The sequence below is a fragment of the Mauremys mutica genome, chromosome 10 (genome assembly GCF_020497125.1).
Source record: "Mauremys mutica isolate MM-2020 ecotype Southern chromosome 10, ASM2049712v1, whole genome shotgun sequence".
Classification (NCBI taxonomy): Eukaryota; Metazoa; Chordata; order Testudines; family Geoemydidae; genus Mauremys; species Mauremys mutica.
The window spans coordinates 32,332,592-32,358,944 of NC_059081.1; the positions used below are offsets into that span (position 1 = coordinate 32,332,592).

A 26,353-nucleotide genomic window follows, 5' to 3' on the forward strand; every position below is an offset into this window, starting at 1 on the left:
AAGAGCTGTAAAACTAATTGGTGTCCAACATGTTTTGGGCTGTATTTAATTTTCTTGAGGGGAAGAGAGGTCAAGAATGGAATGAAGTCAATGAGAACAGGAATAAGAAAGTGGAGAGCAAAATGGTCAGCATTGAAAGGTCAGTGAATGTCCTAGGGACAGGAAATGAACTTTAAACAAAGTATAAGGTAGTATTTCTATCCACGTTTGGGAGTTGTTAAAATTAGTATTAAAGGAGGAAACTTAAATAACCAGATGTTTCTTGTATGAAAGCCAGATTTAGTATGCTTTTGATTTATTGGAAGACATAGGGAATTCCCAGATTTCATGTGCTTCACAATTAGGGAATGAATATTTTAGTACAGTTCTGGTGTTGTTTAAATAGACTTAACTATTCTAGTTAATTACTTCCGGTTTACGTTAATAGTCTTGTTCTTGGAAGAAACCTTCATCCTGCAGTGGAAAGTAAACTTCCTACAAGCTTTAATACAAGATTTAGCCATAGCATTTACTGTGCCAGAGTCTAACTGCAGATAAGCAGTACATTTTGAATCCATCTTGAGAAATCTGGTATTGGCTTGAGTATGAATTGAGTTGAAAGAGTGGCAATATCTTCAGAGAACTCAAAATTAGTCTATATTTGAGACTCAGCTTCTCCCACAACTAGACAGTGTTTCATTATAACGTTTTTGTCCCAGTGAAATTTTGGCTAAAGTTGAATCTCTAGGATTCTATTCCCATCCCCAATTAATTTTAGTGCATGTCACAAATTAGAAGAACCTTTTCCTAATGTATTTAGATTCTGATCCAAAGCCCATTGAAATCAATGGGAGTTTGGGTTAGGCCCTGTGTGCTCTTTGGTGGCTGGAGACTAGAGCTTTTTTATATTAGTCTTTTTTTCTCTTGCTTAAAACTTCCTACCATTGCCTCAGCTCTACTCTTTTCTCACTCTCGAAAGCAACAGAGGTAAGGGATCTCTTATAGGAGTGGGTGGGTGAGATTCTGTGGCCTGCAAACTGCTGGAGGTCAGACTAGATGATCATGATGGTCTCTTCTGACCTTAAAGTCTATGAGTCTATGAGCAGCAACCAGTCAACATCTTCTGGAGATGTATGAGGCACCTGTATGGAGGTAATGGTGGCAATGGGGTAGGTGGTGGTGGTGTATAGGCCAATAGGACTATAGCAAAAGTAGGTAGGAATCCTAGTGTCTTGTGTGGGAGAGAGAGTTAAACTGGCATTTGAACTAAAGATGTTTAATCAGAGCAGAAAATTCCTCCCATATTTTTAAAATGTAGGAAGCCTCAAGTGCATTCAAAGTTGACTAGGAACACTTCATATGGCTCTGCCACCCAAAAGAGGACCTTTTCCAGGATCATCTTCTGCTTTCATTTTGAATGAGAGTTTGAGATCACAATGGCATTTGCAAGACATCCCCTTTTTTGAGGGAAGCTTTGTTTTCATTCTTTTTCAATGAATTTGACTCTAAAACCAGTGGGTCTTAAATCATAAAACTGGTTCAAACATGAAATATGACATACTTTAGAAGACAGACCCCCAAAGATATTACACACATTCTCTACAAATAGGAACTACATTAGTTCGGGGGACTGTGAGTCAGGACTTCTGTGTTCTATTCCCATCTCCTGGACTAGCTCAAAGCTCTCTCTGCAACATGTTTCCAGTAATATCATCACCACTTCCTCGCAGGTATTGTATGTGGTTGATATTTGTGCATACAGGACATCTACTACAGAATCTTGACAGATTTTATAAAAGTGTAGTTATGTGGAAATCTGAAGCAGTGCACCAAGAAAGAGACTAGATCTGCAAGTTTGCTGATCAGTACCTATACAGCTTTTTCACCTCTCAGTGATGTCCTAGCAGTGCTTGTGTATGAAGGAATTGGGCATGAACAGGGCTGTACCAAGTTCTTTCATGTATGTTAGCATGCTATAGTGGTGGAGGCTTGGCTTCTAGACAGACCTCTACCAAATTCCCATTCTATAAAAGGGCAAGGGGAAAAATATATATAATAAAAAACTGCTTATGGTTTTGGTAAGTGTTCATGAATTACTGAAAGAAAACATCATGTGCATCTGTGGTTTGGAGCTTTGAGTTAGTGAAAATGCCATTTGATGTAGCAGACGTAAATTGGCTTTTTTTGATGGACAGAGTTGAAAGGTTTGTAAAACACCACACAAGTTGCCAGCATACAAGTTATTGTTCCATGGAGGCTGCTGTAACTCACATCTTCTCTCAAATATTCTCTGAAGTCTTTTCTTGCCCCACCTTAATGCTTGGACTGTCCCCTCTGGCATCAAACACCCGTATGGGATTTAAAATTAAAGCTGGACAGGTCATCCTGTTTGTTACCTCAGGGTGATGTCTGGTTTTTGTTTCATTTTTGTTTAACTTTACAGTATTGTGGGGGTTTATTCATGTATTAAATATTTTAATTATTTTGAGAGAAAAAATAGTCATAATAGGACTTTTTATTTAATGAAGCAGATACCTGACTATCCAGCACATTTATTCTTCTCAATAAAGGCTAAGAAACCCCATTAATACATGGGATGGTCACAGAACTCCTGCCAAAGCTAGAAAGCAGAGATGAGATGGAAACTTGGCATGGAGTTACTGGCTTGTCCCTATAAAGAGGGGAAGAAGAAGAAGAAAAAATAGTGAAGAAAAAGTGTGAGTGAGAGAGAAATATTTCTTTAATTTAGCTTTCTCATGAAAATTGTGAAATTCCATGTATGTTCTTATAAACTGTACTTTTCACACCTCTTTTGTTAGACACATGGAATGTTAACTGAAAGGGCTTATCTTAAAAATCAGCAGGGTAGCTGGAATGTAATTTTACAAAACCTGGCCATCTTTCAACATGAGTGGGTGGATTTTCAACACAGCAAATGTTTATGTATTAAAAAGTATTTGCCATGGTGACAAAGCTTGGAGAAACATCCCATTAGCCACAGACGGGAAACCGTTGCAGATTGTTCTGATTATCCATACCCAAAACTTAGTCTGGCTGTGTTTATATGGCATTTCCAGAGGGGGAAAAAGTTATTCAACATACCTCCAAAACCCAAGCAAACTGCTTGCACTTACTGTATTCTCTGGCACATGCTTTGACTTTTATTTCAATTGAATTTAAACATATGCGTAAAGCTCTGCATGTGCTTAAGTACTTTGTTGAATTGGGGCCTAAGAGCTTGTTCCTGTAGTCCTTTCATGCCAAGACTCCCTGTGAAGAAAACAGGAGCTTTAGGTGCACAAGTAATGTAAAAGAAAGCTTCTGTATATACAGATGAACAAAACGAGATTTCCTAGAAAGGGAAATTCAGAGGAATATGTAAGGGATTATAGTAGAGGGCATGTCTTATTTTACAGATGCAATAAAAATGTTTTATCTGGGATAGTTGTATTATTCACAAGTAACGAGTCATCCTAAATAACTGCCACTAAAGTTTTTATTACATCACATCATGGTTTCTGTATAGGCCACACATTTTTACAGAAAAACTATTTTAGAAATGTTTTAGAATTTAAAAATGGTATTGTGAATATTTTTTATATCCCTCTACTTGTAAGGCCAGGCTCCGTTAGTAATATGAGACCAACGGTAATTAATAGAACTTTAAAGGCTCTTGCGTTATAGCACTTCTATCAATAAAAGTGTAACAGCTCTAATGCCAATACCTTGGGACCTTCCATGGCTAGAAGTGAGTGTTGTATTTCATTGGAAAGATAGGATTCTCCCCTACAGTAGTACAAAGTTCTCATTTCTAGACCTGTAGTGTGGGAAGATATTGGGCCTAAAACCTTACACTTGTAAAGATTGAATATTACCTGTCATAGTATCCATGAAAAGACTTTTTTTTTTTAATGTGGTGTTCAGCCCTGGATAAAATGGCTTAATGAAAATGAATGAGTGCAGGTGAGATAATCAGAGGATCAAGAGAAACTATTTGCATGACAAATAACATCACTCTGTGTGATTGTGTGGTGTATGTACACACACGCACCGCATTGGAGGTGGAGCAAAGCAAAATCTGGTAAGTCCAAACCAGTCTAAAAAACCTGATGTGATGAAGGCAGATGTGAAACTTTGCAGGGTTTGAAATCTAGATCAGAATTTTATGGCTCAGGCTCATCTGTAGTAATCACAGATGGGTAAACATTCAAACGGCTGCATGGGAATTTAGCCATGAATCTATCTGCTAGAGACAGGAGTGGAAAGTGTGTGGTATAAGCCCCAAACAGATTTAAAAATATACCCCCCATGTATATGGCATATTATATTTGAAGAGGTTCTATGTGTAAAGTTTCCCTAGGAGCTAAATGATATGTCAAGTGTAAATAGTTGAAAGAGTATGTAATGCACTTTTTTCACATTTACCCTGAGGCATGACATGGGGAGTTTAAAATTGACCCTCTTTACCCCTATTTTCAGGCACAATGTTTATGGGCAAATGGTGTTTTATGTGCTGGAATAAATGACTATGCTGTAAAACTAAGTATCCTAGAGAACACTGCTTTGAAGTTATACTTGGCTGCGCAAGGTAGATGACAGACAGTGTAAGGGAAAGGGATAAAAAAGCTTAAAGGTCACTAAAAGGTTAAAACAAATAGGTCACAGCAAATTAATCCTTATCATCTGACCAGTGTGGAGCAAAATGGAGCCACTGTTCAAGCTGAAAAACTACTAAAGTTTAGTGGAAAGATATAAAACAATTAATTCTGTGACTGTCTCTTTGCCTTTTCATCCATCTTATGTGTACTTTTTATTGATTGTGACATGGGTGCCCCTTCCCTATATAAAACAAAAAGAAAAGCCTGATTATAAAATATTCTACTTAATGATTTACTTCTCCAGCTGTTGATCTTTCATGACAGGTAAGCTTAACAGATCATCTCGGACTTTAGTGGGAGGTTGGCTGGAGTAAGGAGCAGAGGACTGGCTCACGTTAGGAAAACTTTCCACTTACTGTTTAAAATGGAACAATTTTACCTCCATGGAACTTGCTCCTTATTTTCAATATCTAATTCTATAGATTAAAACTGTGCCTTACCATAGAAATCAAATCTAGTAGAACCCAGTTAACAAATACTGGATTTTTCTAAACAGAAAAACAAATCAGTGGTCAAAAATTAAAGTTTCTACAAATATTCATAACTGCTTCCCATAGTTTAAAATAACACTAACAGTTAAGTATGGGGCCATCATGTTCTAAGCAAAACTGCACAGTGAATTCAGTGTGGAGTTCTGATTAAAAGTCAATGGCATGATACAGGCAATAAATAGTATTTTATAAATCTTCATTAACGTCTCTCTCCACTTTTTATGGTATCAGTGTACTGAGTTGGGAACATGCATGCCCTACTGTATGTATAAGTGAGTCTCTATGCTAAAAATCAGCGCAAAGGAGATTTTAGAAAATAAATAGTTAAATACCCTTTGTATCTTTTATTGGGCTCAGTCCTGCTCCCACTAACAGCTCCCCTGCCCTCCAGGCAGGAGTTCTCTCACTGTGATTAGAAGTTCCACTGGCTGGGATGGTGTGGCCTAGTAAGGTCCTCCCTTTACCACCACTCCCTCCCCAGACCTGGCCCAGTGTGGGGACAAGGGATGATGGAATCTAACCCACCTGTTCCTGGGTACATGACCCCAACTGCCTCCCCAGTCCATGTGGGTTAAGCTAGAACAGCACCTCCAGGTAGGACTACTCCCTGGGGGTATGTCTACACTGCAATAAAAACTGCAGCTAGCCCCTGTCAGCTGACTCAGGCTTGCAAGGCCCAGGCTGCAGGAGGTGGGGAGGATCCCAGAGCCCAGACTCCTGTCTGAGCCTAAACATCTACACTGCAATTTTTATACACTGCAATTTTATAGCACTGCAAGCCAGCAAACACAGGCCAGCTGGGAATATTTTACTGAAGTGTAGATATACCTGTGGTGCAATTCAGGGTTTCTCAACAGCAGATATCAGACCATGTTCTGCTTAACTGCACTTTACACATTGCCCACTGGCAACTCTGTCTCCAGAGAAAGGCTCTACGTGTATGCCAGGTATGCCTGTGCAGAGACTTTGCAATCTAGAAAAATTTGGAGATTTTCCAGTTGACTGTAGATGGGTGTTCTCCTCCACCATCGCCCTCAGCCCAAGGTCCTAAGTAAGGCAAAAGGGTATGGGGAAGCAGCAAGGTAAGAAACAAAAGGCGTGGAAAAAACCTAGGTTGCTTATTGGGAATAGACCAGCTGGAGACAGAAGGGTAACTAGAATAGCAGATGGCCATAGTTTATACACTTAAGCAAAAATTGGAACTAACAATGGCTATATGGATGAGCAGCTGAGGAGACTTTACGTCAAAATACAAAACATAAACCATGAAACTAGTAAAAACTCTGCTAGTCACCGGTTGGATCACTTTGCTTATATGCTGTAACCCTTCCCCCCTCCCCATCCTTCAGATCTCATGTCTTCAAACTTGTTAGTCTTCAGTGAAGGGACAGTGTCTTCCTAGGTGTTTGAGTAGTGTCCAGTGAAATGAGGCCCTCATCCAAACTGGGGTCTTTTGGTTGCTACTACAACACAAATAGATAACTGAAATCTATACCAATCTCAATCAATAAAGGAGCAGAGCAGGTTAACTACTGAGCAGGATTGGGCCCACTGTTCTCAGAAATAACTTTCCATAAACAATCAAAAAAAGTTTGTCAATTTAAAAAATACAAAATCAAAACAGAATTGTTTCTTATTGTTTGTAGTATTCCAAAAAGATACACTAGGACCTAGCTTCTCAAAAACTGAGCTGTGTAATTCACTAGCTCCTGTGTGATATTTTATATCTGCCTAAATAAAGTTAAATATAAAAGGCAATACCAGGCAGTGATATCTAACTTGTAGAGTCACATTTCAGTATATAAAACCTTAAATATTTATGTGCAAATGTAGTTGTGCTAAAGATCTGCTTCCTGCTTTAAACCAGACGCTATAGGATAAGTCATAATCTGTTAAGAATCAATCTAGAATGATAAAGGATTGCATTCTATAGGGTTCCTTATGCAAGTGTCACAGAAGAATCATGTGGCCATCTTACAAAGGAGTTAGGCAGTACAAAGTGTACCTCACTCAAGTATAAATGTGTGGTAAGACTCTGTATGTGTTTGTACAGTGGCATGACTACTTTCTTTATGGTAGTGCACAGAGGCATACAACAATCCACCATGGGCCTAGACAAAGGTCTCTTTTTACTTTATGCAGATTAATCAGAATTTACACAGGCTCTTATTTCTTACATGTATTAATCCTATATTTGATTTTGCCTCTTTGTTCCATTTCCAAAACAGGGTCCTCATGGCAGAAGAAATGATTACAGCTCATTCACAAGTATTTCATCTGCTGTTTGCCTTTAGAATGCACGCCCTTCCCAAAAATCAAGTATAAATATTTATTTTAAAATAATGCCCCGCTCCAGTGTGTTATTTTGAGATTACACTTTCATAAGGAAGAATGGAGAGTGTCAGAGCTAAACACATTTAATCTTAGAGGAGGAAGTTCCTCACAGCCCTGTACAGGCTGACAGGCTCTGAAGAGGATCTCAGACCTGAAGGACTTTATGAAAGGATGGTAATTGCAATATGTGACCTGGAAGGTGTGTGGGAGGGCAGAGAGGTGGATTAAGCCAGAGAAATATTTTTAGAAAGCTTCATTTTAAATTATGGATTAAAAAGATCAAACAATTTCCAAGCAACTATAAACCCAGTTTTAAGTGAAATGAGCCTAATTTTTGGCACTAGGTCAAAATCATGCAAAATTTGAAACCAACACACTGGCAAGTAAATTTCACCCTTGAGTTTGGAGATCATAGAAACTCTTAAGTTAAAGCAAATCTTGGATGGGTGCAAACTGACATGAATACAAATCAAATCAAACATTTGCTTAGACTCCTGTGAAGCAAAACCATCATGTTTTACATTGTACTAGATACAGGATGCAATGTAAATGGAAATAACATCAATTACATATGAGGCATGTAAGGTTCGGTATCAAACTACAAGTAGGAGAATGGCTATATTAATAAAATATAATGTTTGTAAGAAAGAAAGTATCTATGCTAATACTTGCATTAGACTCATAGGCCTGGTCGACACTGAGCGGGGCGGGGGAGAGGATCGATCTAAGATACGCAACTTCTGCTTCGAGAATAGCATTGCTGAAGTTGACGTATCTTAGATCGACTTAGAATCACTTACTTCGCATCCTCACAGCGCGGGATTGACGGCCGCCACTCCCCCGTTGACTTTGCTTCCGCCGCTTGCCAAGCTGGAGTTCGGCAGTCAATGGGAGAGTGATCGGGGATCAATTTATCACATCTACACTACACGCAATAAATCGATCCCCGATAGATAGATCTGCTGATCCGGCGGGTAGTTAGATGTACCCATAGACTTTAAGGTTAGAAGAGACCATTGTGATCATCTAGTCTGTGTTGTGTATAAGCATGTGTGCATACCCAGAGTGATCTAGATATCTCCAGAAGCATGAGTAGTCTGATCTTAAACCAAGTCAGTTCAACTGGTGCAACTTTGTGCTCAGGCATTCTTATATGGGTTCAGATCTGGTTTATCGCAGTTTAGCTTACAAACTTTAGTTAACATCACATCTTTAGTTATACACAGAAGGTTCCACTGGTTTAGACAAGCCCTGATAAGTGTTGTGCCTTGTCCTAAACACTCTTCTTTATGAGTGCTCCACTAAACATTAATGCTATGGTTAGCATCGAGTAGGGCAGATAAAGGGTTGCCATTTTAAAAAGGTAGGCCAAGGGCAGCTTTAGTTATTTGTATTCAGTCCACCCACACAGAACACAGTTCCTACCCCAAGAAGCTTACATATATAAGATGACAATCCATACTTTCCTTATTGCCAGATTTTTTTAAAGAACAACGTATCTCCCTTTTTATTACTGGTATTATGGTTAGTGCCATGGGGTCTCAAGTGAGATCAGGGCAGTGAGCACAAACAAAGCAAGAGAAAGTCCTACTCCAGGCAGAGTGCTTTCAATCTGAACAGAAAAGACAAAAATGGAAGAAAGGATGCATTATTTCCATTTTATAGATGATGGGGGAACTGAGTCACAAGATTCAGTCATTTGCCCAAGGTCACACAGTGAGCCTGTAACAGAGACAAGAAATAGGCCCAGATTTTGAATCATAGTGCAATGCTTTCATCACAAGGTCATCTTCTCTCTTTACAGTTGTTGTGTCTTTTTATATGGTACATGCCTTAATTATGGAGTGAAGAGTGCGACAGTCGCAGATGAAGAAGAAAGGAAGCAGGGGCTGCAGAGAGCAGTAGCACAAATATGTAGTTTACCCAGTGAAAATGGTGAAGTTGGGTAGAATGCTTTTCCAATGGTAGGTGCTCAATGAAAATTATAAAACATTGCAGATTTTCTTGAGATTTCTAAGTTAAATTTATTTGTATTACTTCATCTATTTTGCACCCACTCATCTTGTAAAGAATAAGTCAAATGTGTTCAGAGTGCTGTATATGGCAAATTGAATGCATACAATTTCTATATTTTATATTCAGAGGGGAAAACGTGAAAAGACAAAAGTCTGGATTTTTTTATAATAGTACTTCCACTTTAAAAGATATATTAAACAGTCATTTATGGAATGATATATCTGTATTCAACAAGCAAGTACTTCAGTACACAACATTCAATACCTTTTTACATACAAATGAAATTAGAATGAAAGTTCACCAAGGTATGGTGTTGAGTTACACTTTAATGAATTCCTGAGCTTTGTGCCTGATTGTATAGGTCTGCAACTGAACCATGCAAATATTTAATCAGACCCTGAAAACTGTCAGGGAGAAATATTTACAGGCAGTGTTCCTATTTTATTGCTTGCATTGATTTAATAACATTCAAGAAACATTCAGGAATTCAATAATGTAGTGTCCTTCAACTTGGTGCACTTCTGAATTCTCACTGCATCAACAAAATCTTTCTGCAGATGAGAAAAGTAGCATTTAGTAAAACCTTAAAAACTAAAAACTAAAATTATGTAAGCATTCCAATTAAATAAAGCACCTGATACTTCAAATTTATGTTCAGACAAAGTACAATTAAAATCACTGGGAATTTAGTTTTGCCTAAATAAAGGCCCCAGATGTGACCATTTTGATCTTTTAATGTTCCAAATTAATATAAACTGACTATAAAATACTATATATATTGTGATAGACCCAGGCTAGTTGGGTACAGCAGAATAGCAGAAGGCAGATATACTGGCCACTGGATTAACAGTTTTCTGTTCCCTGACTGACCAGAGCAGGGGAAGTCAGGTCCCTGTCAGGATAGGAGGCTGAACAGAGACTGTGGGAGTTCTCTCACCAACCTCCTTGCAGCCTATGATGAAAAGGGCTCAGTAGACTGTAACCCTGGCTCTAGAGAGAGAAGGGCTATGTGGAGAGTCTGCATCGGTCTTCATGGCTGAGGATGTGAGGGAGATTCCCAAACCCGAGCCATTCTTTTTAGGTGACAAATCTGAGGAACTGTCCCAGGTTGAGGTGTCAATAGAGGAGGTTTTGGAGCAAACTGATAAACTAAACGGTAAAAAGTCACCAGGACCAGATGGTATTGACCCAAGAGTTCTGAAGGAACTCAAATGTGAAATTGCAGAACTACTAAGTGTAGTCTGTAACCTATCATTTAATCAGCTTCTGTACCAAATGACTGGAGGATAGCTAATGTGATGCCCATTTTTAAAAAGGGCTCCAGAGGTGATCCCAGCAATTACAGGCCTGTAAGCCTGACTTCATTACTGGGCAAACTGGTTGAAACTATAGTAAAGAACAAAATTGTCAGACACATAGATGAACAGAATTTGTTGGAGAAGAATCAATATGGTTTTTATAAAGGGAAATCGTGCCTCACCAATCTACTAGAATTCTTTAAGGGGGTCAACAAGCATGTGGAAAAGGGTGATACAGTGGATATAGTGTACTTAGATTTTCAGAAAGCTTTTGACAAGGTCCCTCACCAAAGGCTCTTAAGTAAAGTAAGCTGTCATGGGATAAGAGGGAAGGTCCTCTCATGGATTGGTAACTGTTTAAAATATGTGCCACAAACAGGGCCGGCTCCAGGCACCAGCTGAGCTGGCTGGTGCTTGGGGCGGCATATTCTATGGGGCGGCATTCCGCCCAAACCCAGGGCAGCATGGCCGGTTTGGGGGTTTTTTTTGGTTTGCCGCTCCAGCCGTCCTGTAGGGGGTGGCAGTGTGGAGGAGGGGAGCGCCCTGAAGCAAACTGGGCAGGGCAGCCCCTGTTCTTCCCTCTCCGCCGACTGGAGCGGAGCGGAGCCCTCCCGGCAGGCGGCACAGTGGTCGGGACCACGGGACAAGCGCCCCGCTGAAGCCCTGGCTGCCCCCCTGCTCTCTCTCTTCCCCGCTCCCTCCCCTTCTTCCCCGCTAGACTGGGTGCGCACTCCGCAGCACATCTGCAGCACAGGGAGTCCCCCTGCACCCTGGCTCCAGCTGCCCGGCAGGGTTTTTTTTGTTGTTTTTTCCCCCTGCTTTGCCGCTCCGGCCGTGCCGGTTTTTTTTTCTTCCCCCGATTTGCCACTCTGGCCATGCCCCAGGTTTTTTGTTTTGTTTTGTTTTCTTTCCCTGCTTTGCCACTCCGGCCGTGCTGCAGGTTCCCCCGCTACCCCCCCTTTGCTGCTCCGGCCGTGCTGCAGGTCCCCCCCTACCCCCCCTTTGCTGCTCCGGCCGCGCTGCAGGTTTTTCTTTTGTTTTGTTTTTTTTCCCCCTCCTGCTTTGCCGCTCCGGCCATGCCCCAGGTTTTTTTGTTTTGTTTTCTTTCCATGCTTTGGCGCTCCGGCTGGGCTGCAGGTCCCTCCCCGCTGCTCTGGCCGCGCCGCAGGTTTTTTTGTTTGGCTGGCGTTTTCCCCTCCTGCTTTGCCGCTCTGGCCGCGCCACAAGTTTTTTTTATTTTGTTTTCTTTGCCACTCCTGCCATGCTGCAGGTGTCCCCCCCAACTTTGCTGCTCCGGTCGTGCCACAGGTTTTGTTGTTTTGTTTTTTTCCCCTCCTGCTTTGCCGCTCCACTCCCCGCCCCCCCCCTTTTTTTTCTTGGGGCGGCAAAAAAGCCAGAGCCGGCCCTGGCCACAAAGGGTAGGAATAAATGGTCAGTTTTCATAATGGAGAGAGGTAAATAGTGGTGTCCCCCAGGAGTCTGTACTGGGACCAGTCCTGTTCAACATATTCATAAATGATCTGGAAAAAGGGGCAAACAGTGAGGTGGCAAAATTTGCAGATGATACAAAACTACTCTAGATAGTTACATCCCAGGTAGACTGCGAAGAGCTACAAAAGGATCTCTCAAAACTGGGTGACTGAGCAATAAAATGGCAGATGAAATTCAGTGTTGATAAATGCAAAGTGATGCACATTGGAAAACGTAATCCCAACTGTACATATCAAATGATGGGGTCTAAATTAGCTGTTACCACTCAAGAAAGAGATCTTGGAGTCATTGTGGATAGTTCTCTGAAAACATCCACTCAATGTGCAGCAGCAGTCAAAAAAGCGAACAGAATGTTGGGAATCATTAAGAGAGGGATAGATAATAAGAAAGAAAATATCACATTGCCTCTATATAAATCCATGGTATGCCCAGATCTTGAATACTGCTTGCAGATGTGGTCACCCCATCTCAAAAAAGATATATTGGAATTGGAATATTTCAGAAAAGGGCAACAAAAATGATTAGGGGTATGGAACAGTTGCTGTATGAGGAGAGATTAATAAGACTGGGACTTTTCAGCTTGGAAAAGAGACAGCTGAGAGGGGATATGATTGAGGTCTATAAAGTCATGACTGGTGTGGAGAAAATAAATAAGGAAGTGTTATTTACTCCTTCTCATAACACGAGAACTAGGGGTCACCAAATTAAATTAATAGGCAGCAGGTTTAAAACAAACAAAAGGAAGTATTTCTTTGCACAACGCACAGTCAACCCGTGGAACTCCTTACCAGAGGATGTTGTGAAGGCCAAGACCATAACAGGGTTAAAAAATGAACTAGATAAGTTTATGGAGGATAGGTCCATCAATGGCTATTAGCCAGGATGGGCAGGGATGGTGTCCCTAGCCCCTGTTTGCCAGAAGCTGGGAATGAGCAACAGGGAATGGATCACTTGATGATTACGTGTTCTGTTCATTCCCTCTGGGGTACCTGGCATTGGCAACTGTCAGAAGACAGGATACAGGGCTAGATGGATACAGGGCTTTAGTCTGACCCAGTACGGCTGTTCTTATGTTCTAACTAAACTGTATGTGTTGACTTAAGTTCAGGCCCTAAAGACTTATCCACTTAGCACTGTTTGCAGTGAAAATATGTCATCTTATAAACTGTTTGTGCCAAAAACACTTGTGAGCTGAATTTTTCCCGGGCCTCCCTTTCTCCCAGATGACACAGGCATTCCCATTCAAAGATGAGTGTGAGGACCCTAATCTATTCTCTTGCTCTCTTCTAGATGCACTAATAGATATGGTGCTTCAACTCTGAGTGTGTACAGACATTGATCTCAGAGGCACTACATGGGCAGGTTCTACTTAGTTTCTAAATTCTATAATTATTCTTGAGGCTCTAGGATGAATAGCATACATTAAGTCAGTTGGGAGGGAATGGGAACTCCCAACTTGGTTTTGACCTGGGACAGATGATTAACTATGTGGCTTGAGGGTAGACCAGCATTGCAGAAATGGTTTGCTGATACATTGTCAAGGGAAAAGATGCTTTCAGGACACCAGTTCAGAAGCTTTAGTTTCCTGCACTGATAAATACACAGGCATCTGTGCAAGCTCAAGATCCACATCTTTAACCTGCTGGCTTCTCTAACATTGCTCATTCAGCAGCTGCAGCTTGCTGTGCTGATTTCAAGGTAGAGGTTTCTGTGGGGTCATTGGTTCAACAAGCCTAAGTTACTTTGGTGACATCAGGGCACAAGCCTCTGAGTTTACTGGTTCGGCACCTGTAACTTACTGGGCTGCTGTGAAAGCACAGGTCTCCAAGGTTAATGGCTCAGCACTAACTTGTTAAGCTGAGTGGTTCAAAAGAGACATCAAGAGATCCTTGTCACGAATCCCTGGAATGCTGGGAGTCAAATCTCAGGCAGTTAAATACAGTAGAAGTTTCTGTTGTGAGTGACTCTTCACTTACGATTTAAGTTTTGCTTCTCTTCTTTGAAATCAAATTGCATTTGAATAGTTTTGATATATGTTAATTTCTCTCTTTGGGCCAGGTGCAGTGCCCCCCTGAAGCTAAGGGAAAGAGTCCCATTAATTTCAAGAATGGGCATTGGTTCAGGCTTTTTGTGCATGCTGTATGTTTTGAGAGGAAAATGCACAAACTTTTGGAACCCTAGAGAACATCAAATGATTATTTTAACCAAGAATAAGTTCAGAGATGGGTAAAACAAGAGAGAGTGGGAAATAGCATGTCCCATTAAGTAGTCTTTAGGAGGCCTCCATTTATTTCCTTGAACTATTCTCTATCCTAAACTGACTTTTTAATCCATTCAGGGTATGTCTACACAGCAGCTGGGTGTGTACTTCCCAGCTTGGGTAGACAGACATTCTAGCTAGCATGCTAAAAATAGAAGAGATAACAGGTGGCGGCTGAGGCTAGCCACCTGAGTATGAACCGGGGTCCAGGTGGGTTTGTACTCTTGTGACTAACCTGTGCTGCTGCCTGTGCTACCGCTAGCCATGCTGCTATTTTTAGCATGTTAGCTCCAGCAGAACGAGCACAAGTCGGTCTACCCAAGCTGGGAAGCATGATCCCAGTTGCAGCATAGATGTAGCCATAGGTTAGCAGACTCAGTTCTTTGGAAAGCTACTCTTTTTGGCTTTTCTCAGATGTAAACAGAACTGGTCTGTTTATTACTAATTGCAAACACATGTCTTTTCTTCATACAATATCCTTCAGTATGCAGCAGCAAGACCCTTGCCAAAACTTTCTGGCATTTTAGTTACACTTAGAATCCAAATCCACATTTTTCTGTGAGAAAAGATGTAAGAAAGATTGTAAACAGGATAATTATGAAGCAATACAATTTTAAATGCTAGTTTTACTTGCCGGTTGTTTTGTTTTGAATGTATAACTGTTTTCCCTTTCCACGTGAGTCATGGAGACAACACGTAATTGAAGCACAAATGTGGTTCCACTAAAAAATACCTTTAAACAATTCTATTGTTGATTTTACAAGCATAAATGGGAGGAATGATAGAGAATAAGCAGGGAAGAATAGAGAATGTCAAAAGTTACCCATAATCACTATAACGCTTTAAAATAGCTGACACGAGTGTCAATTCTGTGTGGCCTGGCCTCCTTTATCTTGCTCTTTGGGACATCCCTGAAAGAGAACCAACCAACCAGAAAAGCCTCAAAAAGACCCTAGTACAGTTGTCTGTGTTTTCCAGAGAGGCCAAAAATCACATCTTGCGAGCAGACAATTTGCAGTTCCTTTGGAATTTTTCAGATTATATATAGAGCTAAAAGTGATCAAGACACATTCTCATATCCAACTGAGGCAGTGGTTTCCCCAGGAATTGAAATGGGGGGGGGGGTGTTCGAATTTACAGGGGGGGGTGTCAGGACCAATGAGATATATAATAGAGATATGAATAAAGTAAATGTTTTGTTAGGATTATGCAAATTTAACATAAGAATAATGCAAGTTACACCAAAACACATAACAGGTCTAGATTTCTAAAAAAATATACATTTTAAAAAAAGTATTTAATTTAAATTGACTTTTGAAAAGTAAGCCATCATGGGGTAAGAGGAAAGTCCTCTCATGGATCAGTAACTGGTTAAAAGATGGGAAACAAGGGTAGGAATAAATTATCAGTTTTCAGAATGGAGAGAGATAAATACTGGTATCCCTGAGGGGTTGGTACTGGGACCAGTGCTGTTCAACATATTCATAAATGATCTGGAAAAATGGGTAAACAGTGAGGTGGTAAAATTTGCAGATGATACAAAACTATTCAAGATAGGTAAGTCCCAGGCAGACTGTGAAGAATTACAAAGGGATCTCATAAAACTGGGTGACTGGGCAACAAAAATGGCAGATGAAATTTAATGTTGATAAATGCAAAGTAATGTACATTGGAAAACAATCTCAACTATACATACAAAATGAAGGAGTCTGAATTAGCTGTTAACACTCAAGGAAGAGATCTTGGAGTCATTGTGGATAGATCTCTGAAAACATCCACTCCATGTGCAGCAACAGTCACAAAAGCAAACAATGTTGGGAATCATTAAGAAAGGGATAGATAATAAGACAGAAAATATCATATTGCCTCTATATAAATCCATGGTACATGCACACCTTGAATAGTGTGTGTAGATCTGGTCACCCATCCTAAAAATATATGTATTGGAATTGGAAAAGGTACAGAGATGGGCAACTAAAATGATGAGGGGTATGAAACAGGAGGAGAGATTAAAGTGACTGGGAATTTTCAGCTTAGAAAAGAGATGACTAATGGGGATATGATAGAGGTCTACAAAATCTTGACTGGTGCGAAGAAAGTGAATAAGGAAATTTTATTTAATCCTTCACATAACACAAGAACTAGCAGTCACCCAATGAAATTAATAGGCAGCAGATTTTAAAAAAACAAAAGGAAGTATTTCTTCACACAATATAAAGTCAACCCAGGGAACTCTTTGCCAGGGGATGCTGTGAAGACCAAAACTATAACAGGATTTTAAAAAGAACTAGATAAATTCCTGAAGAACAGGTCCATCTGTGGCTATTAGCCAGGATGAGAGGGATGCAATGCCATGCTCTGAGTGTCCCTAGCCTGTTTGCCAGAAGCTGGGAATGGGCAACAGGGGATGGATCACTTGATGATTCCCTGTTCTGTTCATTCCCTCTGAAGCACCTGGCCTTGACCACTGTTGTAAGACAGGGTACTGGGCTATATGGACCATGGGTCTGACCCAGTATGACCATTCTTATGTAAAAATTAATTATAATAAAAATGTTTAGTACAGAAACTCCGCAACATAATGACCTCCCAAGATAGCAACAATGTGAGATAACAACCTTGGCAAATACTGCATTTTAAAAATCTTGGCCTACTGGGAAACATATTTATATAAGTTTCCGTTCCCAGTCACAAATCTAGCATTCTGGAGCAAAGTGACTAAAATATAGTCCAACAAACAAATGTTTATTTAACATGCCCCTCACTTTTCCCTCCACCGCACTCCACTCACCGGTGTTGCCCTTGGTCAGTGGAGACTCAGAGTTCAGAGGTGCTTTCACGTGAGTACACCTTCCAGGTGGGGGACAAAAAGGCACAGTTTGCTCTGGCCATGGCTGTTCGTTGTGCCACCGTTCACTCCACCACTCTGTTGCCAATGGCCCTGCACAGTCACCTTCTGCTGTCACCTACCACTGTGACCTCTGCGAGTTGGTCTCTTGAGGTTCCACCAGCTCTCAGTGATTTCAGCTGAGCCCTCAGTGCGGGAACCTCGCTGATAGTGCAGTCTGGGCTGTCTCTTACACAAAAACACTGTCCCCACAGGAACACTGTCCCCACAACAGGACTAAGCACTTAGACCTGATTGTCAGTGATTTCAGCTGCAGCGGTCACTTAACAGAACAAAAGACTATCTATTGGAGCTTAATCAGCTCTGTCTTTAAACAGTGGAGAGGGATAGGTCCCCACCCTCTCTCTTGATGCCTTCAAATCATCACAGACTAAGTACAGTTCTACTGCCCTTTACTCATACAATAAGAACAACATTTCATCCCACCTTCCCCCCACATTCAAGTGGTTTGTAACCCAACCCCAGCCAAAATCTATCACTTGGACAACACAGCTCTCTTTGCTGGATACCTAGGTAGATTAGGTGTGAATGTAAATATAATCTGGCCCTGAAGCCTTAGCCCCCAGCTCATCACTAGCTGTCAGGGAGAGCTCATTTAGACTTTGCTTACAAATCATCATTTGAAATTATTAGGTTGGCCAACATCACCGAAATGAATGCACTGACATCATAAAAAGCAGCTGTATAAGGAAGCAAGGAAGCTAGTCTATGTTCATACTTTTCAAATCTACTATACTTTTTCAGATACACATATTTTATCATACACTGTATAAGCTTCTAAAGTGTGTATTAATGTTTCTGTTTAAATTCAGATTTCCAAACAGTCACTAAATTGGTATGTAACTAGCTCACAAAACTGGGGGGAGTGTTGGAAAAATTCAGGGGGGGTGTAGGGAAATCACTGAACTGAGGGGCAGGAATAGGGAAAATAGTGGGGTAGCAGAAAGAGAAGGATCCCCTGATCACCACTTCATTTTCATGAGGAGGGGCAAAAAAAGAATAAACCGCAATTGACTTGTATGGGCACTGCTGCTGGCTGGAAACAAGCCACTTAATAGACTTGGTTGACTTAAAACAAAACAGCAACAAAACGCTTTCAATTTCATTCAAAACTTAGAATACAACAAAAATTGAGTTGGTTGTTCATCCTCTAGCTACAGTGGCAAAATAGAAAAGCAAAAAGTGAGCCAGCAATTCCAGGAAAAGGAAAACCTCTTAAAATGAACAAAAAAAATTAAAATTAAAATTTTTGAAACCAAAAATGTTTTAAGAGTTTCCGCCCCACCCCCAAAAAACCCCCAACATGTCAATATTGTTGCTGTTCTAGAGAAGCAGCCGTGTTAGTCTGGTTCTGTAGAAAAACATGGCTACCCCTCTGATACTTGCTGTTCTAGTACATTCAATGCACTATGTACAAATTAACAGGCTCTCATTGTACTACTATTGAGCTGACATTTGTTGTAGGAACATTCACAGGCCTATCTCTTATGCAGAGCAGATTCATTGTTCTTCCAGGTACATAGAACTTTAAAACCAAGACTAATTAAAGTGTATCTAGTAGGGGACTATATATTACCACTAAGCTATGCAAACGTTGCCCATTAACTGCATGAAGACCACTTTTCGGGTAAGCATTACCATATGATAAAGCTTACTACTATGTGATTTTAACCTGGTGTGTGTGTGTGTGTGTGTGTGGGTGGGTGTGGGTGGGTGTGTGGTTTGTTTGTTTTTAAATATATTAACATTCATTCATTTTATCTTCCTACTAGTTATAGATGCTGGAATGAGTGAGCTTACTTCTCCTTAAGTCTTCTGCTCTAGGCAAGTGGGCCACATGCCCGACAAAGGTTTTTAAAAACAATTATCCACTTTTACCCTGAAACAGAGGCGGGTCTAGCCTATTGGAGGCCTAAGCAGGAATACTGGGGCGGGAGGGGTGCCCCCCACAAAACATACTAAAAAAGCAAATAGGAGGCCCCGTTGTGCAGCTTGGGGCCCTAAATAATTGCTTAGTTTGCTTGTGCCTAGCACCGGCTCTTCCCTGAAATTAGACCATAGATTTCTAAATACTGTAGAGAAATGTGGTTTTACATGGAAAAGCATGTAGGCTCCGATGCCACCAACCTCTCCCACACAGTGGACATGTTATAAATGTAGCAAGGACATTTCTCAAATGTTATTGAAACTATTTTGTTCTTAGACTTTTGCCCACATACCCCAAGAGAGGCAGATACAGGAGAGAGTACTTGGCTCTGTAGCTATAGTTACTGGCCACAGACAGGCATTAGAGTAGAATTTTAAAAGATGGATATAGTACATAGCAACTTTGTCCTGATTCTGTCTGCCTAGATAAACTCTTTGTCGCTTCTCCAAGAATATCAGAGTCCTCTTGTCACAGATAATAGGCAGGCAATAGGAGAGGAAAGAATCAAATGAGAACATAATGCTGAACGTGAAAGCACGTATTAAAAGACTGATTAAGTGGAAGAATGGTGAAAATATCTGGTTCTTATAGCATGGATAAAATACAACAGCTCTTACACTGCATTTTTAAAAGAAAAACAGAAGCAGCTCTTTAAAAACCACAAACCAATAGAAAAACAGATTAAAATTGGCTTTCACATAGTCTCTTAGCTGAGGTACTGTAAAAAAGTACTTTGCACTTACAGTACTGTAGCTATCCTCCCAAGAACCTCAAAGCACTTACAAGCCATTAAGCAAGCCTCATCACATCTTTAAGAGGTACCTGTAAGTATTAAACTAATTTTGCAGATGGCTCAACTCAGGCACCAAGAGACTAGCTTGGACAAGGAGACACAGCTGAAGAACAGGAAACAAAACCCAGGAGGTTCTGACTTCCAGTCCCCTGACCTGTCTCAAAACATCCACAATGTCATGCATTGGAGAAAATAGAATTTAATGGGAAATAAATATTTGGAACATTCAAAAGTATATGCATGGGTTCCTGGGGAAGAGACTGGCCATAACATCTAACACAATTCCTCCAAAGGTTCAAAGTCATAAACGGTACTTGTGGAATGTTCTGCCAATACAAGGGACGTTTTGTAGTGGTTAGTTTGTAGTGGTAGTATAGAACTCATTAAAGACTGTCAGCGAGTCCATTATAAATCCCAATTTCATGTGGTTATAACTCTCCAGAATGAGCCTTGGTACACACAGTCTCAGCTGGAGGGTGAATTGTTTTTCTTCCAGATATGAGTGTGATATAGTGCATGAACATCTCTTCAGTAGGGTAGCATTCTATGACTTTACATATATTTTCTTAACACAGCTGCCACCACGGTTTGGAACAGGCACACTTTAGCTATAAAACAACAGAATTAATTTATACAGAACTTGTTATAAAATATGGGCTAAGAACATTGTACACAAGTTTGAAATGAAAATGAAATCACAACTTGAAGATATACCAAATAATTGTTAAATGTAAATTTTTACATATTATTCTTCAGTGAAGCAAAATGTATTTCAGAGCTTAGTATGCTGTCAGTTTCTAATCACTGATAGTAACTAAAGGCACTTCCAATATTAAAGTTAGATTCAACTCCTTTCATTAGCTGTACGTACAGTTACTTAATACTTACAAATATTTGTACATCTCATTCTAGAACATATTTAAATTGGTCTGTTTTTCAGGTGTGGACTGATTTTTTTGGGTGTGAATGCTTCAGGGAGCGTCAAGTGTTTTTGCAAGAATGAGACTTTTCTTGTTGTGCTTGATTCCTTCCTTTGCTTAACTGTCTTGAATGCAATATTGGCAACTATTCTTAAACCCCAATCCTTCAAAGACTTATCCACATGCTCAGCTTTATGCACGGTGAGTGGTACCATTGATTAGTGGTTTGTAGCCCAGCCTTTTGGGGCAGGGCCTATCTTAACACCTGTGTAAAACACATAGCACACAGGGCAATACTCAAATAATAAATCTAATTATGTAGAGCACAAGATTCTCCACGCCGCTTAAATCCCATGGTAAAACTATGTGTTTGGGGTGGGGAGGATACAGAAAAAGATCATCTAAATCAGAGGTGCCACTTGATCTGCAGCTAAACAGAGTCAGTGGAGAAAATCTTTCCAGTGGAGAAACTAAGGCATGGGCAGCCTCTTCTAGGTTTGAGTGGCTGGTTTCAGTTTACAGCCTTCCTGTAGGTCAAAATAGAAGTACTGTCCCCCACTTGGTTCCCTACATAAAGACATTACTCAGGGTTTGTGTGGGAAAAAAGCAATTTAACCCTTTGTGGATTCCATTGTTCAGCTCAGTGCAGTCTGAGACAGAGGAAGTATTATATTCTGAGAACAAGCAGCATTATAATAAAGGAAAAAAACAACAAACCTAGATATAGCAGCAATTCCAGCATCACTATAATTTTGTGCAGACTAAAAACAGCTTTGATATTCTCCTGTGAGAGATGGCAACAAATGCCAACACAATTGCTGTTTTCTCTTGTCCAATTAAATGGTACAACAGCAGCCGCAAGGGGAAAAACCAACTACTTGAGTCTACTACAACGGCTGCTTTTCAGAGTCCATCAATCATGTGCTATGCTGCTCCTTTACTTTTTCTTGCATTTGCCGTTCCCGAAAGTTGGATGCATTAGAGGCCTTACCATTTGACACACTCTGCAAAAGTCTCATTATCCTACCTCTTGAACCATAGATATTCTAGTGTTTGGAAGCTGCTTGCATGTGGTCTGCAAGTTCTTTATGCTACCCGCGCCTACTTCTGATTTTTAATTTCTGAGTTTACAAGTGAAGTAAGAGGTTAAGGAGACAGAGGAAGCGCAATAAAAAGGCTTGAGATTCTAATATAACTGAAATACTTTATCACTTCAGCAATTTTACAGCATTCTTAAATTCTTCAGATTTTTTTTGCCTATACTATGTAGATACTAAGTAGACAAAAAACATGGGTCCATGTCTTATCTCTGGCCCCTTTTAAAAAGGCTTTCCAGGGCTAACATTTCATTTTATTCTCCCAATCTAGTTTGAGATGTCTTTCACTGACACAGCAAATAGAACATGTTAAAAAAACTAAGCTCGATGTTATGTTTTAGTGAATTGTGTGAGATTAGATTCTTTTGGTCTTTTTAGGTGTGATCTGTGAATGAAATCACTGTATAGTAGCTAGTTAGAAGTAGGGTTGGCAACAGTCCCTTATTACAAGAGATGTCCCTTATTGTTTCATCTCTGTACAATAAGACTGGAAGTGACTGAGTGCTGCAAAAAGCAGCAAGAAATATCCCTGGCAAATGTAGGTGAGTACTGCTTATTATTAATTATAATTATATAATATATAATAATAATAATAATAAATAATATCAGGAGGAGGGGTGGAGGTGCTAAGAAAACAGTCCTTTACTTTACAATGCTGGCAACCCAAGTTAGAAGGAAAAGTTTACATATAAATTCATTTAGGAATTAGCTTCTACTTGAAAACACTCACCATGCAGTTCTTGAAAATAAGTCTCCCACCTTGGGTGGAGTTACTGTTTTGCTTCCTTATTTCATGAAAATAGTTTAAGGGGAGAAATGATGGATGTGCAAGTGAGTTCCAAGGGACAGAAGGTAGTAATTATAATTTCCTTTTTATTGAACCCCTTCCATTCCTAAGCAAAATGCCACCACTTAAAGAATTACCTTAGTATGAGACAAATCCACACTACCATGCAGCCAATGGGGAGCAGGGTGAAAGTAGGTTGTGGAATAGATGTGCATGGGTCTCCATACCCCCAGTGAGCTGGGCTCAGCATCATCTCCATGTAGGTCGGCGGGAGGCAGAATGTGAAGGCGGGGCCTGCGCCTAGCCATCAAATCAGAAATTACATGGATCTAAAAGGTGAAACTTTTAGCACCAAGGATACAGTAGTGATGCTGTGGAGGGGCAAATGGACTGTCTTGTGCCCTGCCCACAATTTGGGGGATATGTGTGGGTCCCATACCCTAAGCTCTCATGTAGTTCCTCCACAAAAACCTCATACTTGGACCTTGAGCTGTGTGTGAATTTCACTGACTATATTAAACCAATTGTTGCATTAAACCAGTATTTGGGACAAAGCAGCCAACGCATTTTAGGATCCATAGCTTCAGGACTTCTTATGCATGTAGTTCCACCTTCCACTAATCGGTGCTAGCAGCAAAACTATCACAAATTCTGCTTTTCAGAGAAACATACTGCACAATATTTTAGGGCAACATGCCTACAGATATGGGGAACTTTGAGTACAAGATGAAATAACGAACTGCGGGACTCTGACTGATACAAACAAAGCAATTTGTCCCAGATCCAGAACATTAAGGACCAGACTGGGACTCACCCTAATGCAACTATGCAGGGGACTAGGACCCCCAGCTATCCCACTAGATGACCACATGCTGTTGCTGGGGGCAGGGACTGCATGCCTGATACTCCCTTCCAACCAGGTGGGCTGGAGGAGGACAGAGAGGAGTGTGTAGTGGGCAGTTCCTTAATTTCACCACCCCAGTTCTTTGGACAGCTGAGCTGGCACATGAAGAGAAATAAGCTACACCTCTCTTAGTGCTGCAGTAAATTATTACTGGCCCTGGAGCAAGAGGGGAACAGAGGAGAAACTGTGACGACCAGCTCCTTGGGCAGCACAACCCTGTCTGCCCCATAAGCAGGGCTGTGCTTAAGGGCTCTATCTAGTCCTGAGAACTTTCTTTTCTTTTCTTTTCTTTTACAAAAAAACAAAAACAAATTAAAGTTTCTGTCCCGATATTTAAAAACAGAAGAAGAAACCAAGCAATAAAATAAAAATAGTAACGGTCAGGAAATTGAGAAACATGAGACAATACAATGTACACAGCTTTGCTCTTTGAACATCTTAGAATGCCTGATCTTGATATATTTTAAATGAGATTTGAAAGGAACGGTTTGCTCTTGTGATATTTTCTATTGTTAAATAAAAAATGAACACACTGAACACTCTGTTCAAGATCTGGAGAAAACAGATAAATTACAAGAAATTGCTAAGTATAATAGCTGAAATGTATCCACCCCCAGGTGAAGTGTATGCCAGTTGCAGCTGCTCCAGATGATTGCTCTCTGGCAAGGGCAATCCTCACCTGTCCCTTTGGGGCAGATTCCAGGTACTTTGTGCCACTAAGCAACTGGTGCCAGGATGAGGATATAGGCAAAGGTGTCAATTTGAGTTTTAGTCTAGTGTGTAGCTGACATCAAGGTCCACTGGACATTTGCATATGAGCTTTTAATTGGGCACAGTGACAGCCTACAATATGGGCATAAGCACACTTGTTAAAAGAAACAATATATAGCAAAATTGCAATGTAGTTTCTCTGTTTTGACTCCTTGAGGTATATTTTTCTCCTGTTGACAATAGTGCAACCCCACTGAAGACAACGTACTGAACAACTGAATCCAGTGAGCGTATACCCATGTAAAAGAGGGGGAAATTAGCCTCCTGTTTTGAAATTTCTTCAGCTTACTACTATGAGTGGTTCTGTATCACTTTCATGAGTGGGAGGTGGGATTTGAAAAAGAGAAGAAAGGGGGAACAGAGGTGGGAAGGAAAGGTTTGAGGCAAATTTGGCCAAGAGGGAGCATGAGAAGGACTGGGAGCCAAGGCTCCAGAGAGAGATGTGGCGAGAAAGAAAGAAACAGGAAAGGAATAGATTTACAAGAGAGATGTGGTACCGGTCCAATATAGAAGGTCTGGGTCAAACCCAAGAGACAGAGATATGGTGGTTCAATAAAATCACTGGATATATGGAAATGGAAAATTCAAGGAGTAAAATGGGCTTCAGTGGGAAACAGAATTAGATAGCCATTTCTACAGAAAATAAATTGTTGATGAGTTTCGGTAAAGATTAGAAGACAGATCCAATTTAGTATGACTACAGTGTGGGAAATTAGTTTTGTTCTGTGGTAAAGACTTAATACTTTCTTTCAAACCAATGTAACAGAAACAACAGAACTCAGTATGTGGATAGAGGACAGAAGAATGTGCATCTTAAGGAGCTCATCTGGTAGAGGACAGTGGGCATTTGCTCCCAGGGAATACATGTTTGAGGTTGAGTTAGACCAGGGTGATGAAAGAAGCCAAATAAGTCACATTAGCACAATCAACCAAACATGCAGAGGCATATATGAAAAACATATGACATAGAATGATAATACAGAAAGCTTCTAAATTCTATCACAACTTTTACCAGAAACTAGGAGACTAACATTGATAAGGTTGACGGGACTTCTGTGATTTTACACTGAGTAACCAAGAGGAGAATCAGGCCCCTACTGGTAGGGAACAATGTATTATCTAATCTATTATCTTCTATAGTACCTTACTCCACAAATGGACCCATTGATTCCCATGGAAATTCCCATGGAATAAACCTGACGTTTGCCACCACCACACTGATTGCTCTTCTTGTATATTATATCCCTTTCCCCTACACTTTGTCTATTTAGATTGTAAGCTCATTGGTGTAGGAACTGCTCACTATGTTTGTACAGTGCCTGGCACAATGGGGCCCCGATCTTGGTTGGTCCTTAGGCACTGCTGTAATAAATATGATAATAAATATTGTCCCAAGCATGGTCAGACTCCAAGGTACTTGTATGTTGTATCCTCTTCTCTTAGCCTGTTGTTCTGTTTATTTAGTTGGAATCTTTTCCCAAGTAGATTTTCTGCTGGCTTCTACAAAATCATTTCTGCTGTTTTGGCTTACAACATTACTAAACATGCTCAGAAACTGTCACATCTAGAGTGCAAACTAACAATAGCCTGCTATCCAAGACCAAAACATTCTGGGTCTTCATGGTTTGATAGAGATCTCTTCCTCATCTGTACAGAATTAAAAGACTTAACACTGTTCTAAAGCCTAGAAGACCAAAATATCATGGAGAAACTTATATT

General features: G+C 40.4%; 1 long non-coding RNA gene across 1 annotated transcript in view; it reads right to left on the reverse strand.

Moving 5' to 3' along the window:
- Positions 1–3,182: 3,182 nt before the first annotated feature.
- The window catches only part of LOC123343304, a 92,195-nt gene continuing 69,024 nt past the window's right edge, over positions 3,183–26,353 (reverse strand). Inside the window, exon 3 of the long non-coding RNA XR_006572186.1 lies at positions 3,183–3,249. This is a non-coding gene — a long non-coding RNA (uncharacterized LOC123343304). The remainder of the gene's footprint in view (positions 3,250–26,353) is intronic.